General features: G+C 38.5%; 1 protein-coding gene across 2 annotated transcripts in view; it reads right to left on the minus strand.

Moving 5' to 3' along the window:
- PLEKHG1 (pleckstrin homology and RhoGEF domain containing G1) overlaps nt 1–13,910 on the minus strand; it is a 231,650-nt gene that overhangs the window by 166,574 nt on the left and 51,166 nt on the right. For both annotated transcript variants that reach the window (XM_087425136.1, XM_087425139.1), the window contains exon 2: nt 4,047–4,132. The gene's annotated coding sequence lies outside the window, so the exon portion shown is untranslated. The remainder of the gene's footprint in view (nt 1–4,046; nt 4,133–13,910) is intronic.

Below are 13,910 nucleotides of genomic sequence, written 5' to 3' on the forward strand. Positions count from 1 at the left end.
CCCTGGGAACACAGTGGCAAGGTCACTTACAGGACAAGTGAGGGAATGTACACTGTTGATTCCTCCCTGAGCACGTCTTCTTCGCATTGTTTGTAAGTCTTAGGGGTAATGAACCACGATATTCCAAGCCCACAAAGCCTTCAGCTTCAAGACTACACACTTTCGAGAAGCAGCTATTGACCAGGGATGGGCTCAGTGTGGGCCTCCTGAAATGCTCATGAAAGGGCAGGAAGAGTCCTCAGATGGGGGCGGAAGAGACTAGAGTGATGCTCACCCTCCAGAGAACAGCAGGACCACACAGTAGGGCCACAAGGCACCGTTACAGCCGTGCTTAGTAATGGCAAATCTCAGAGGGACAACATACCATTTCTAATCTTTGGCATCCTCACCAAAAGCACCCCATTATCTTGTTCCCCCACTGGACAGTGTAAAGGGCTTGGAAACTGACAACAAAAACAGTAGAGCTCAGGGTGCTCTGAGCACCCCAGTGCTGGTGGGTGCCTTGGAACAGTCAGTTGGCATCTTTCTTCTCCTCGGGTAGCTCTACACTGTGCAATCCCAGTGGCAGCTTCTCCCCTGACACACTTTCATCCAAGAACGGGGGCAGGGGAAACCCTAGACAAGAAGGCACTCAGAATACAACGTAGGGGCAAGTATATTCAGAGAAAAAATTAGGTATATATGAGTGTGCCTATATGCATCTATTTTTTCAGTGCTACTTCAAAATGTAATCTCAAAGCTGAATAACTCACACACACACACAAACACACGTGTCATACCAACAGAAAACTAATGCATTCTAGTTCCTCTAGGGTCAACAAACCATGCAAAATAGGCCTATACTCTTCTGATTTTTCAAGAATCAGGAGCACCTAATCAGGTATTACTAATTAAGATCAGTTGATTCCTTCTGTTTACACCCGAGACTTCCATCTTCAATAGCTGGAAAGGAGGGCACTTCTCTCTAGAATTCTCTCACTTTCCTAGCTTCATTTGATTAAGTGGTGCCCAGTGGCATATACTGGCTTGCCTCCCTAGAGAAGACAGCTCTCACATGCAGTGTGTGGGTAACCGACTGGTGGATTACTATTTGATACTGATGTACTATATACTTTTGTACACATAACCAGACACTTGCTAGTCTGAGAACCAGAGGTTCAGCAGTTTACGTACATATCCCAAATAATTTCAGAACACTTCAGAGGTATAACATGACTATTGGGTGTGTGTGTGTGTTGGGGGGGGGGTGCTTACAAATTTAATAACACACACTTACATTTAAAATTAATTGTTTTGGAAAGACAGGAGTACTTTTCCTTGCAGGGACACTGGGAAGAGGGACCTTGGGGGTGGCCTTGACCTGCCTGAGACCAGCGATGGGGTAAGGGGAGCCCGAGGGGACAGCCAAGGTGGAGGAGGCCATCAGAATACCTTTTCTATTGTTGTTTCAAGAAGTTCTAGAAGAGTAAAAAGGTTCCTTCTAGCCCAATTGTCTGTTTTATGAAAGGGTAAGCTGCGTCTTGAGATGGGGACTGAGCAGCACAGGGTCACCCCTCCAGGCACTAGGGACAAGGCTCTTCCAGTGGCTGGTCTCCACGGTTATCACCTCAAACCAGAGGCCTGGAGCCTTGACATTCGGAGGGGGGAAACGACTTTTCCAAAGGAGGAAATTAGCTCATTCATTCTTTCAGCAAACATTTGAGCCTCTCTCAGATGTCTGGCTTTTTCTAGAGTATATAGCAACAAACAAAACATTCAAAGATCCTGGAACTCAGGGAGTTTATATTTGAATGGGTACCTAGTTTGAAAAAGAAGATCTTCAGACATGCAACTCACTTACTTTAAATCAACAAGTGACTTTCAGAAGATATTCTGTGCAGAATTTATATAGTCACTGTAGTCAAAGACTAACAAAACTATTTTCTCCAAAACTAGATCATGGCTTCAGAAACAAATGAAACCAGATCAGTCACAGTAACTGAAAATGTCATGTACTCAGTAATACAGATCAGCAACTATGGAAGAACCAAAATTCTAGACTCCCACAGCAGCGAGGAGGTGGGGTCAGCCACTGTTCCCACGGAACACACACCCTTGGGCAAAAATGCTTGTCCAAAATGGGACCAAAGAATCCTGAGTTGAGACTTTCCTTCCCTTCCCTTATTTTCTGCATCATATTACCAAGCAAACAGAATATCAATGGGTCTCTCAAGGGAAAAAAATATTTATTTTATTCTAGAAAAAGAGAAGGAATAACCACAGCTATCTAACCTAACAATACGTCATTTCTTTCTTTGTAGATAGAACCATGTGTCTCTCTGATGAGCAGACAAGTCTATGAACTCATTTACAGAGAAGATAATCATTTCTAAAAAAGAAATAATTACTATTCTTCACAAAAAGGAAAACAGCATTCAAATGATTGAATCTGTCACATATGTAAAGTGTGCCTGACTGTGACCCAGGCAGGGCTACATGATGACTTTTGTGGGTCCTGGGCACTTTGTCCCCTTCCTCCTTAAAAAATACTAAAAGTTGGGGGGCAACTCCGTGGCATAGTGGTTAAGTTTGGTGCGCCCTGCCTTGGTGGCCTGGGTTCGCGGGTTCGGTTCCTGGGTGCAGATCTATACCACTCATCAAGCCGTGTTGTGGTGGCGACCCACATACACAATAGAGGAAGACTGGCACAGATGTTAGCTTAGGGCTAATCTTCCTCAAGCAAAAAAAGAGGAAGATTGGCAACAGATGTTAGCTCAGGGCCAATCTTCCTCACCAAAAAAACCCCTAAAAATTGTATTTTATGACCATGTTGGTATAAAGAAAAACATAATCCAGGCTGGGTTCATTATTATATGTTCATTATTATTATATTCATTTTTTTTCCTGCTTTTGAAAGAAATGAAAATTAAAACATTTTCATGGGCCAGTACAAATATCATGAGCTCTTGGGCACCGTGCCCAATGGGTAAGTCAGCTCTGGGGCACAAACTCCCGATTTTTAAGCTATTCAGCATTCTAGTCACAAGTCAGGCAAAAGAACTGGGACTTTCTTGCCAGTAATGAAGATCTGCAGTAAGAAAACCACTGTTTTACCAGTTAACAAAACACCGATGAACTCTGAACTCTGACATAACCAAAGTTATCTTTACTCCATTAAAATACCATTTGTCTTTCTAATAATTCTAGTACTTCAAGAAGAATAATGTGGTGTATCAAATATTTATGACTCCAATACAGCAGTATTATTTTGCTAGTTAAAGGCAACAAAACTCTAACCCATTGTTGCATGTACGCTTTTAATTTTGTTTTTATTTTACTGTTTGGTAAAAAAAAAAAAAAAAACCTGGCATAAAACTGAAAATATAAACTTATGAGTAAAAAATGATAATGCTATGCTTACCAGACTGGGTTTCTTCATCTATTCCTACCATTCTAGTGAGTATTTGATATGTAATTGAGCAATGTTAGTTCAACGTTTCAGATCTTAACAAATAGCTTACAATGTGGTCAGAGTATGATAAAGTAAAGTACTCAGGAAAGAAGCAGAATAAAATAATTGCCTAGATTAAAAAAAAAAAAAAGGCCTATCTCCTTCCTTCCTTTGCCTTTTATCATTCATTGTGGTTTTTCAAGAACTCTCACCACAAAATTGGACTGAGATTTTAAGTCTTGAAGACAAAGGTGAAAAGGACAAGAAAAACTTTTCTGGCCAATGAAAAGCATTTAACAGATTACCTAGAAGACTGACTCATCAACAGTGGAAGGCCAACGAGAAAAAACGACTCCCTATTGGGTCACGCTATGGTTTATTCTCCTGGGGTCCATTTTTATTCCTCACGTATGTATTTTGAAGTATGCATTTTCTTTTGCATTTCATCCTTTGGTTACAATATTTGTCATCTTATCTTACAAAATAGTTAACAGCAAGAAAAATTTTGCCTACAGAGGGTACTTATACAAAAACAACCTAACAAACCTAAATTATGAATATATTAATCTTTTAACAAGTTTCATACTCAAGTGGCGAAAAAAATGAAACAGCTCACTTTTATAGCTGAAGTTTTTCCGATGTCTTCACCCACAAACTCCTAACTTCTTCACCTCCGGCCACTTCTTCACTTCCAGTCTTTACCTGTAGCAGAAACACAAAAAATAAATTGCTTTTTCCTCAAATATTACTGTTCCAGAATGATTTTAGTGCAACATGAATGAGATATCAGGGTTAATTTTAAGTGACAAAAGAAAGATTGGATGCAAAAAAAGGCCAGAATTTTTCCAGGGAAATGCCACATCTAGGATACTGGTCTATAACAGACATATGGCAATAATCATAACAATTTAATTAAAAAACAAAAAAAACAAACAGGGTGTGGTGTTAGAAAGTTACTGATGTCCAATCTCTGAAACGCTGTCCAATACTCAGAAAATTCCAGACTTGAACCTTCGCTAGCACTAAAAACTAAGTTCAGTGACTTGCCAGAAGCCAGGAAGAATTTCTCCTAGCCAAAGGAGAGATGAACCCGAGGAACAGAAGGAGAATGGATGAATTCACTCAGTCTCAACCATAGTGTATCCCTATCTCTGAAACACAAGTCCTCCACAGGATAGGAACAACTTTCTAAGGCCCTGGCTACTCTATCCCTGAGTTCCTCTCCACGGTTGTATCCCATCATTCCTCTCAGTTTCTATCTTTCCAAAGTCATTGGGGTCGGGGGTAGAAGTTCATGGGGGAGATGCTTACATCTGATAAAATTTGGGGTTGCTGTTCTGCTGGTCACTATTTATGAAAAGAAAGAATCACAGACATTTCAATGTTTGTAGAGTTTAAAAGGACAAATAAATGTGCCTAGAAATTTATCTTCATGAAAAAAAGTCACTTGAAAATATTCCAGTTGATAAGGGACGAATCAAAATAAAAAGTTAAGAGTGAAAAGTAGTCACATAGTAGCTGGTAGAGAGCATAAAAAGCAGGTAAATGAAGGATAAAGTATGTTAATTTTTCTAAAACCAGTCCAAATAGACTGCGAACTTTCAAAACTTTTGAAAAAATATCTAATAAAAAAACTTTACTACACTAACTAGTTCCATCTAAGTCTGAAATTCTAGATCATGTTATGAAAAATGGGGAAATGAGTGGGGGTAGACAGTAAAAGCGAGTTAATTTCATTTTGTATATGAGGAGTAAAAAAATGTAGTTTTACTTGTGACACTAGAAACTGGTTTTTGTTTTTTTTTAAATTGGAGAGAACAAAGATACGAACTACACATTTAAATTTAGTCAAGTTTGAAAACAGCAATAAATATAATACAGGAAAGGCAGAAATAAAAGTAAAAGCAGGAATTTGTGATTTAGATTATTTAAAAAGCAGTCAATGTTTCATTACAGAATGAAATATCTCATAGACAGATTTCAGGGAAATCTAGTCTTAAAATCCAACACGAAACTAGAACTATTAGAGGAATAGATCACAGACTTGGAGAGGATTAAAAATCGAAGAGTGCCATATAAAAACATCCTTGTGAATCAATTTGAACATCTCAACGGAAAGTTTTCTAAGGTAGCATTTAATTATTAAAACTGAACCAAGGGGGCCGCCCTGTGGCTTAGCAGTTAAGTGCGCGCGCTCCGCTACTGGCTGCCCGGGTTCGGATCCCGGGCGCGCACTGACGCACCGCTTGTCCGGCCATGCTGAGGCTGCGTCCCACATACAGCAACTAGAAGGATGAGCAACTATGACATACAACTATCTACTGGGGCTTTGGGGAAAACAAAAAGGAGGAGGATTGGCAGTGGATGTTAGCTCAGGGCCAGTCTTCCTCAGCAAAAAGAGAAGGATTGGCATGGATGTTAGCTCAGGGCTGATCTTCCTCACAGAAAAAAAAAAAAAAACTGAACCAAAGGGCCGGCCAGTGGCACAGCGGTTAAGTGCACACGCTCCGCTGCGGTGGCCCGGGGTTTGCAGGTTCGGATCCCGGGCACACACCGATGCACCACTTGCTAAGCCATGCTGTGGCGGCGTCCCATATAAAGTAGAGGAAGACAGGCACGGATGTTAGCCCAGGGCCAATCTTCCTCAAGAAAAAAGGGGAAGATTGGCGTCGGATGTTAGCTCAGGGCTAGTCCTCCTCAAAAAAAAAACAACAAAAAACTGAACCAAAAATATCGAAGCTGAAAAACTAACAAATATGGTTGACTTTGAGGATTAGATAATTCCCAAACTATATAAGAAGCTTTCAGGGTTTAGAACAAATGAGGTTCCCCAGTTGGTTTGACAAAGCTAGCCCAAGCCTGACAACCAAATCTGACCAGACACAAGGAGAGAAAAAAAGTAAGAGGCTTGTTTGACTTAAATAAGATAGAAGGATACTAAATAAAGTACTCAGAAAACTCAATTTCTAGGATACTAAAATAATGGCACAACTATAAATTGGGCTTATCCCAAAAATACTATATAAATGGATCTATTTTGCTCCATCAATAGGTCACAAGAGATCCACACATATTCTTATTTTCAAAGATGTCAAGACGGCATATGATGAACTCAGCACCTCTTAGTAAGCTAGAAATAGAAAGATCATTTACCATGATTTTTACAAAGATCTGAAACCAACAGACAACATTTTAATGAAAAAGTCAGGAATAAAATAAAAGATGCCCAGAATGCAATAGTAAAAGGCAATGAACAGACCAAATACCATCATCAGCAGGTGACAAGGTTGAATACACAGAAAATGCAAAAGAAATATCTAAAAACCCCTATTGGAAATAGTAAAGGCACCATAAGATGATCTGAAACACAGGACGTAAAAAGCAACGGCAGAAATGACCAGTCACAAACAAATGACAACAGAGATGGTCTGCAAATAGATCATATTCAGAAAAACTATATTTATAGTAAAGAATCTATGTAAAAAACATTTAAGGAAATCTTTAGAACACTGCTTTCCTCAGGAGAAATGATAAGTACAAATGTACTTCTTCAGAAAAGGAACAAAAGCATCATCTAGCCAGGAAATTCAATATTAGGTAAACTAATGAATTTATATTTTTGTTCTGTAGAAGGTGACCTATCATTATAGGAATATGAGAATAGGAAGAAGCTTTTAGAATCAGTGATGCTTATTTATGGGTGAATGCTTGAGGACCCCAGAGGCTGTTCTATAAATTCAAGACAGGATTTTTAGAAAAAAACACATTAAGAATATTTGATTATCCGGCCTTAAGTGCAAAAATCCACTAATATACATACTCAAGGCATCAACTACAAATAGAACTTTGATGTTTAAAAAACCCTAAATACTTCATTACACTTTTGAAGGCTGGGGAGATGTTATAAATAGCCATCAATGTTATATTTATGAAGAGAAAATGCTGATTGCACTTCACCGAATCAAAATCGGTCACGTTTTATTGCTTTTGGCCAAAGAACAACGCTAAACTTATTTGATAGTCTGGAGTACATGCAAGGTGATGTTTAAAATAAGTTATATAGGCAAAACACAACGAATGTGAGTTTGAGAATAAAAATAAATAAAATGTCAGGGTTGGTTTTATAAAAAAGAGACACAAGTCCAATACGTCACCATGCCCTTTTAGCTACAGTGTCTAAAATAAGCTTCCCTTTCATTTTAGACAACAGAGTGAGGAAAGAAACTAAAAGTTATGTGTCCCTGACAATAACTATGTGATCAATTCTAGTTCTTCAAGAATGAATGTTAATGAAAATTACCCACAAAAGAGATCAATTTTGCTCTTTCTATGTAGGACAAAAATAAAACGCCTGTTAGCTTTGGAAGACCACAATACCCAGTGACTAGGTAAAGCAGCTTTTAATGGTCTGAGTTTGGCTGGTTTAAACAAGGAATTATTTAAAGTCATATCTGAAATAAACAACACTCAACTTATGATAGTGACTGTGCAAACACCAAAAGCATAACCATTTTCCCTAAAACATCAACCATTTGAGATACAGCAGCCCCAAAGATTTGTTCATAAACGTGAAATCTGTTATCTTTATTTCTTGGGTAAAACACATGAACTTCATAAAAGAAGCAAAGCGGGGTGGAAATCCACACCAGAAATCACAGAACCTCAGACCAGTGTAGACTATAACGTAGTCAATAGTAATAACGCCAAAGAGGAGCAAATCTCTCAATGTTCCTCCCGAAGTATCTAGAAAGTATTTGAGTATTTTTGAGGGGATACACAATTTGATCACGTACATCCAAAAGGAATCTCTTACGTGGACTCAAGACCTGCTTCTGCCCCACACCCGGAGGGTCACTCCACGTCTGTCCATTCTGATCTGGGGGTGCAAAGTAACTTGTGACTTTAGGTCCATGCAACATAAAAACCCTTTTCTCGTTTCTACCTGCCCGTTTTGAGCTGCCTCACTGTGTCCTTCATAGATCAGAAGCGAGTAACAAGAGCTAGTGTAATGCAAACCTTCTCAAATTGGAAGGTGAAAGCAGGCGGAATATTATCCTCCCTCGTTTCAGAAATCCAACAACCATCTACCCTCCTTCTGGCAACCATATCAGCATTTTCCTCTTTCGTGTCCTACTCCTAGCCCGCTGCTCTGATGATATTAATTAGGCTAAGTCATTCATCATGTTTCATCCCCCTGATCACTGTGATTGGTTCCTGGATAGGCACGTGGCCTAAGCCAGACCAATCAGGGCCAATGAGACCTAATTTGGGGTATTTTATTAAAATTACTGGGGAAACAGACCCTTTCCTGCTCCTACTAGATATGGAAAAGAGGATTTAGAGGCCAGAGCTGCTGCAGTCATCCTGCAAACAGGTGAGGCCTGAAAATGGGCCAACGTGCAAGAATCCCATTCTGATAAATGTTGTGTGTTTTTGAACCATAAAATAGACTTATACATGCTCCAGTGTGACTTGCTTTCTCCCACTCAATACTATGTTTGTTAGATTCCTCCATGTTGCTTTGCTAACTATATAGTGCAATGGTTTCCCCTGATGGACAGTATTTCATTGCATTTCACTGAATACTTTGTGGTGTATTTACATGCTCTAATGTTGGACTTTTAGACTATTTCCATTTTTCCCCCTATTACAAGCTATGTTGTACAAGGCCTCTGTATTCATGTTTCTACATTGTATTTACCTGAACTGGACCTGCTGGGTTGTTCATCATACACATGTTGAACTTTACTGGGTAATGCCAAATTTTTTTCAAGAGTAATTGTACCAATTTACACTCCACCCACAGTATATGAGAGTTCGCTTTGTTCCATATTATAGCCAACCTGATACTAAAAAATTTTAATTATAGCTATTCTGATGGGTGAGAAATGGTATCTTTGTGGTTTAAATTGCATTTTCCTAATTACTAATGAGATTGAGCAGGTTTTCATATGTGTGTTGGCCATTCATGTTTCCTTCCCCGTGAAAAACTTGTTCATACATTTTGCCCACTCTTCTACTGAATTATCTTTTTCTTATGACTTTGTGGGTGTTCTTTATATATTCCTCAGTATATAAATCCATATGTCTGTTATGGATTATGGTTTATCTTCAGTCTCTCTCTACACAAACAGAAGTTCTTAAATATGATGCAATTATTTATGTCTCTTTACGGTTTAATGACTTTTTTGTCTTGTTTAATAAATTCTTTCCGGGGCCGGCTCCGTGGCTTAGTGGTTAAGTGCGCGCGCTCTGCTGCTGGCGGCCCGGGGTTCAGATCCCAGGCGTGCACCGCTTCTCTGGCCATGCTGAGGCCACGTCCCACATACAGCAACTGGAAGGATGTGCAGCTGTGACATACAACTATACACCGGGGCTTTGGGGGAATAAATAAATAAATAAATAAAATTATTTAAAAAAATAAATAAATAAATTCTTTTCCTACCCCAAGGACATGAAGATATTTTATATATCTTTTAAAAGCTTTATAATTGTGTAGTTCACATTTAAGTCCTTGATCCATTTGAAATTGATTACTTTGTATGCTGTGAGGCAGGGATCCATTTTCACTTTTCCATAAAGATAACCAATTACCCCAGTATCATTTATTAATTTATTCTTTCCACTGATTTGCAGTTCAGCTCTGTCACATATCAGGTTTCTTTATAAATGGGGGCATGTTTCAGAACTACTGTTTTACTGGTCTAATTGCTTACCTCTACTGCCAAAATCACATTGTCTAAATTACTATGCCTTTATACAATATAAATAACATCTCTAAATCCTTCTACTTGATCCTTCTTCAGGATTCTTTTGGCTATTTCTGGATCTTTGTATAAATTTTAGAGTCAACCTAAGTTCCACTAAAAACATGTTGGATTTTGATTGGGACCTCTTTAGCTCTATATCTGGGAGAACTGACATCTTTAAAATAATGAGATTACCTATGAATATATTATCCCCCCTCCATTTATTTAGGTCTTTCAAAAATATCTTCCAATAAAGTTAAATTATTCCATTTTTTACATAAATTATTCCATTTTCTACATCTTTCATTAGATATATTTCTAGGAACACTATTTTTACTATTACTGGAGAAGATACCTTTTATTTATTTTTACTGAGGAAGATCTGCCCTGAGCTAACATCTGTTGCCAGTCTTCCTTTTTTTGCTGAGGAAGATTAGCCCTGAGCTAACGTGTGTTGCCAATTCTCCTCTATTTTTTGTATGTGAGCCACCGTCACAGCATGGCAATTGATAGATGAGTGGTGTAGGCCCACGCCCAGGAACCGAACCTGGACCACTTAAGTGGAGAGCACTGAACTTAACCACTAGGCCGCCGGGGCTGGCCTAAGAAGATATCTTTTTAAAAAGTATCTTTCTTCTAGAAGGATATTAACTTAAAAAAAATTATATATGGAAATATATGGAAAAGTTGCAAAAATAAGAAGTGTATAAAGAACACTCTCTTTTCCTAGCTCTTTCTTTTCAGAAGTTTATTGTATTAGTCCTTTCATAGAACCAAGTTTTGGTTCTGGAATGCTATATGTACATTTAATTGTTCAATATAAGCAAGAAAACCCACTAACAACAGAATCCACAATAGAAACTGGTTGACAAAGGTAGGAAGAGTGGGGGGAGAATTAAAATGATCAAACACTTTAGAATAAGAATGTTAAACAATCACATGAATTTTTCATTCATGTAGGTCATTATTTAAAACCTCAGAATTGGTTTTTATTTATTCATTCAACAAGTACTTAAGATCCATTATCTACGGACACACATTTCTCTTTTCATAGAGACCTCCAAAGACAGACACTCTATAGCTTTCCTTGCAAACTCAAGTCAATTTCAATTTCTAATTTGACATCTCTAATTGGCCAGTTTCTGTGTCGAAAGAAACCCAGTGGGTCTCAACCACTGAAAAAAACCAAACCCTAGAATTTGGAAGTGAAGACTATGGAGAAGGAGTACAAATCTTTCAATAGCTAATATTTATTGATTTCCTAACCAGTAAGTAAATACACTATACTAGTTTTACCCACAATTTGATTAAATTATGTAGTGAGTACCTGATATGTGCCAGGCACTACGGCAGACACGGGGTTACAAAGTGAGTTTTTTAACCAATTCCCGGGTCCCACAAGATCACATATCAATACTAGGGAGAATTGATTAAAGTTCTACGTACATTATTAAGATGTGTTATGCTGATACCACATGCTTCCCAAATCTGGGCTATATTTCATGGTAAGTTGGCTGTGAGTTTTTTAAAAAGGAAATCAAAAGCAGATAGACAACAAAAATTCTGCTTATCAGATTTTGATGGCCCCTACCTTAGATGTTGCCATTTCTTGCTTAGTTTTTTAAAGAGACTAACAGTTGGCATAATTACTTGAATCACTAATTCTAATGATCAGAGACTTGGGGTTCCAGCAGTGACTCCTTCCACATATTCTCCTCCATGTCCCTCTCTTTCATTTTTATAGAAAAGTGGGCCTCTTAATAAGAAAATCTGGCCAAATAGAACTGGGGATTCCAGCACCATTTTCCTTTATTTTTCAATGCTGGCGATGACACTGGGCAAAAATGTGAAGTAGTGAATATTTCTTGATGAATGACCTTCATTCAAGCGCTGTTACAGTCACTAGGATTACAAAGAAAAATATGTAGCCTCTGCCCCAGACAGCAGGCTTTGAAATGAGGCACACCAGCGAGCAGACTGGATGGCTGCTATATTGCAAGGGCTATACTACAGTTATTAACACCTTCCTAACTCACTTTCCTATCACACACGCAACCTGTGCTACTCCTAAAATGCCTGGAATGCATCCAGCCTCAGAGCATCAACGATGCACCAGGCACAGGTGCCGAGGACCCAACAATGACTAGGACAGACGCAGTCCTTACCCTCATGGAACTTCCAGCCAGGCGAGGGGTCGGGGGGCACAGATTTAGCTAGCAACAATGCCCAGAGACAGCTGCAGCTATACAGTGTGCTCTTGAAAACATAAAAACAATACAATTCTAATATCAAAATTTGGGGCTTGGGGCCAGCCCGGTGACCCAAGCGGTTAAGTGCGTGTGCTCTGCTGCAGCGACTCGGGGTTTGCCGGTTCGGATCTCGGGCGCGCACAGACGCACTGCTTGTGGAGCCATGCCGTGGCGGCGTCCCATATAAAGTAGAGGAAGACGGGCACGGATGTTAGCCCAGGGCCAGTCTTCCTCAGCAAAAAAAAAAAAAAAAAAAGGAGGAGGATTAGCATCAGATGGTAGTTCAGGGCTGATCTTCCTCACACAAAAAAACAAACACAAAATTTGGGGCTTGATAGCACCCGAGTGAAAGAATATTATGGTAAGGCAAGACTTTCCAAAGATCCTCAAGTCCAGACATCAATAAAGAGAAGGGAGATGACTATGAACGTTAATAAGGTTTTGGCAGACTCTGCACTCAATAAAATGGAGGAACTCACAGAAATGGATGAATATTCCTAAGCAGAAAAATTTTATAAGCAACATCTTTCTAGATTAGAGTCCAAGAGCTTCTTCCAACCTAGATCAATAAATTTAAGCAATTCAGATGTGTTAGCAAGCAGTGAAAATGGACAATGTTAATTAACATAGTGAAATTCCCTAAAGTGAACAGAGAATTCCAATGGTAGTGGTTTTCAAAGTTGGAATGTCTCAGCAGTAAAAGAGATTTTAGTAAAGGGAAACATAAGATATCGTGTTTCTTATTCTAGTTATTTAATAATCTAATATTTGGGGAGATAGCTTTAGAAACCTGAATTTGTGCTTGCCTGTTTATTTAATAGGGAAGTACTTATTTTTTTTTTAAAACCAGGCTTCTGTAAAAACACTACTTTTATTCAGGCAACATATGGAAAAAACTGTTACATCACTTTAGAATGTTATATTTAGAAAGGTAATTTCCTTTTCCTAAAGGTCTTTTTTTTTTAACCTTTCCACATCAGTCAAGAAAAACAGGCTTTGACATATCAGTGTTTGTAAAATGAACTACCAAATATATCACAGAGTTTTTATTTAACATCCATCTTGAGGATATTTCAGCAAGCTTTCAGGTTCAGGGGTAAAAAAACGGAAAATGAATATGGAGGGCAGACTTCCAATAAAACATTTTTCAGTTCCTACTAGACAGTGATTTTTTCATCTCTCTGTACCTCACCATTACAGCAACTAGTACTTCCTGGAAATATTTGGTTTTGCTAATGTGGTCTGTTTTTACTTCTAAAAAGAGAGGAAATGCTAAAATTGAATTATGTAGCCTATGAGGAAAATTGGAGGGTGATCATTGACATATGCAAAGAAACCTTGTTGTTTTAAATCCGTCCTTGAGAAAATGAATTTTCTTTTTATTAAACGTGTCATTAGCATATGTAGTGTGTACTTACCCAGTGATTTTGCTGATTTAAAAAGGTTCTAACTTAATATGAATACCATTTCAAAAATATTTCC

This window comes from Ceratotherium simum, chromosome 38, assembly GCF_057802395.1.
Source record: "Ceratotherium simum simum isolate JZ-2026a chromosome 38, ASM5780239v1, whole genome shotgun sequence".
NCBI classification, from domain to species: Eukaryota; Metazoa; Chordata; class Mammalia; order Perissodactyla; family Rhinocerotidae; genus Ceratotherium; species Ceratotherium simum.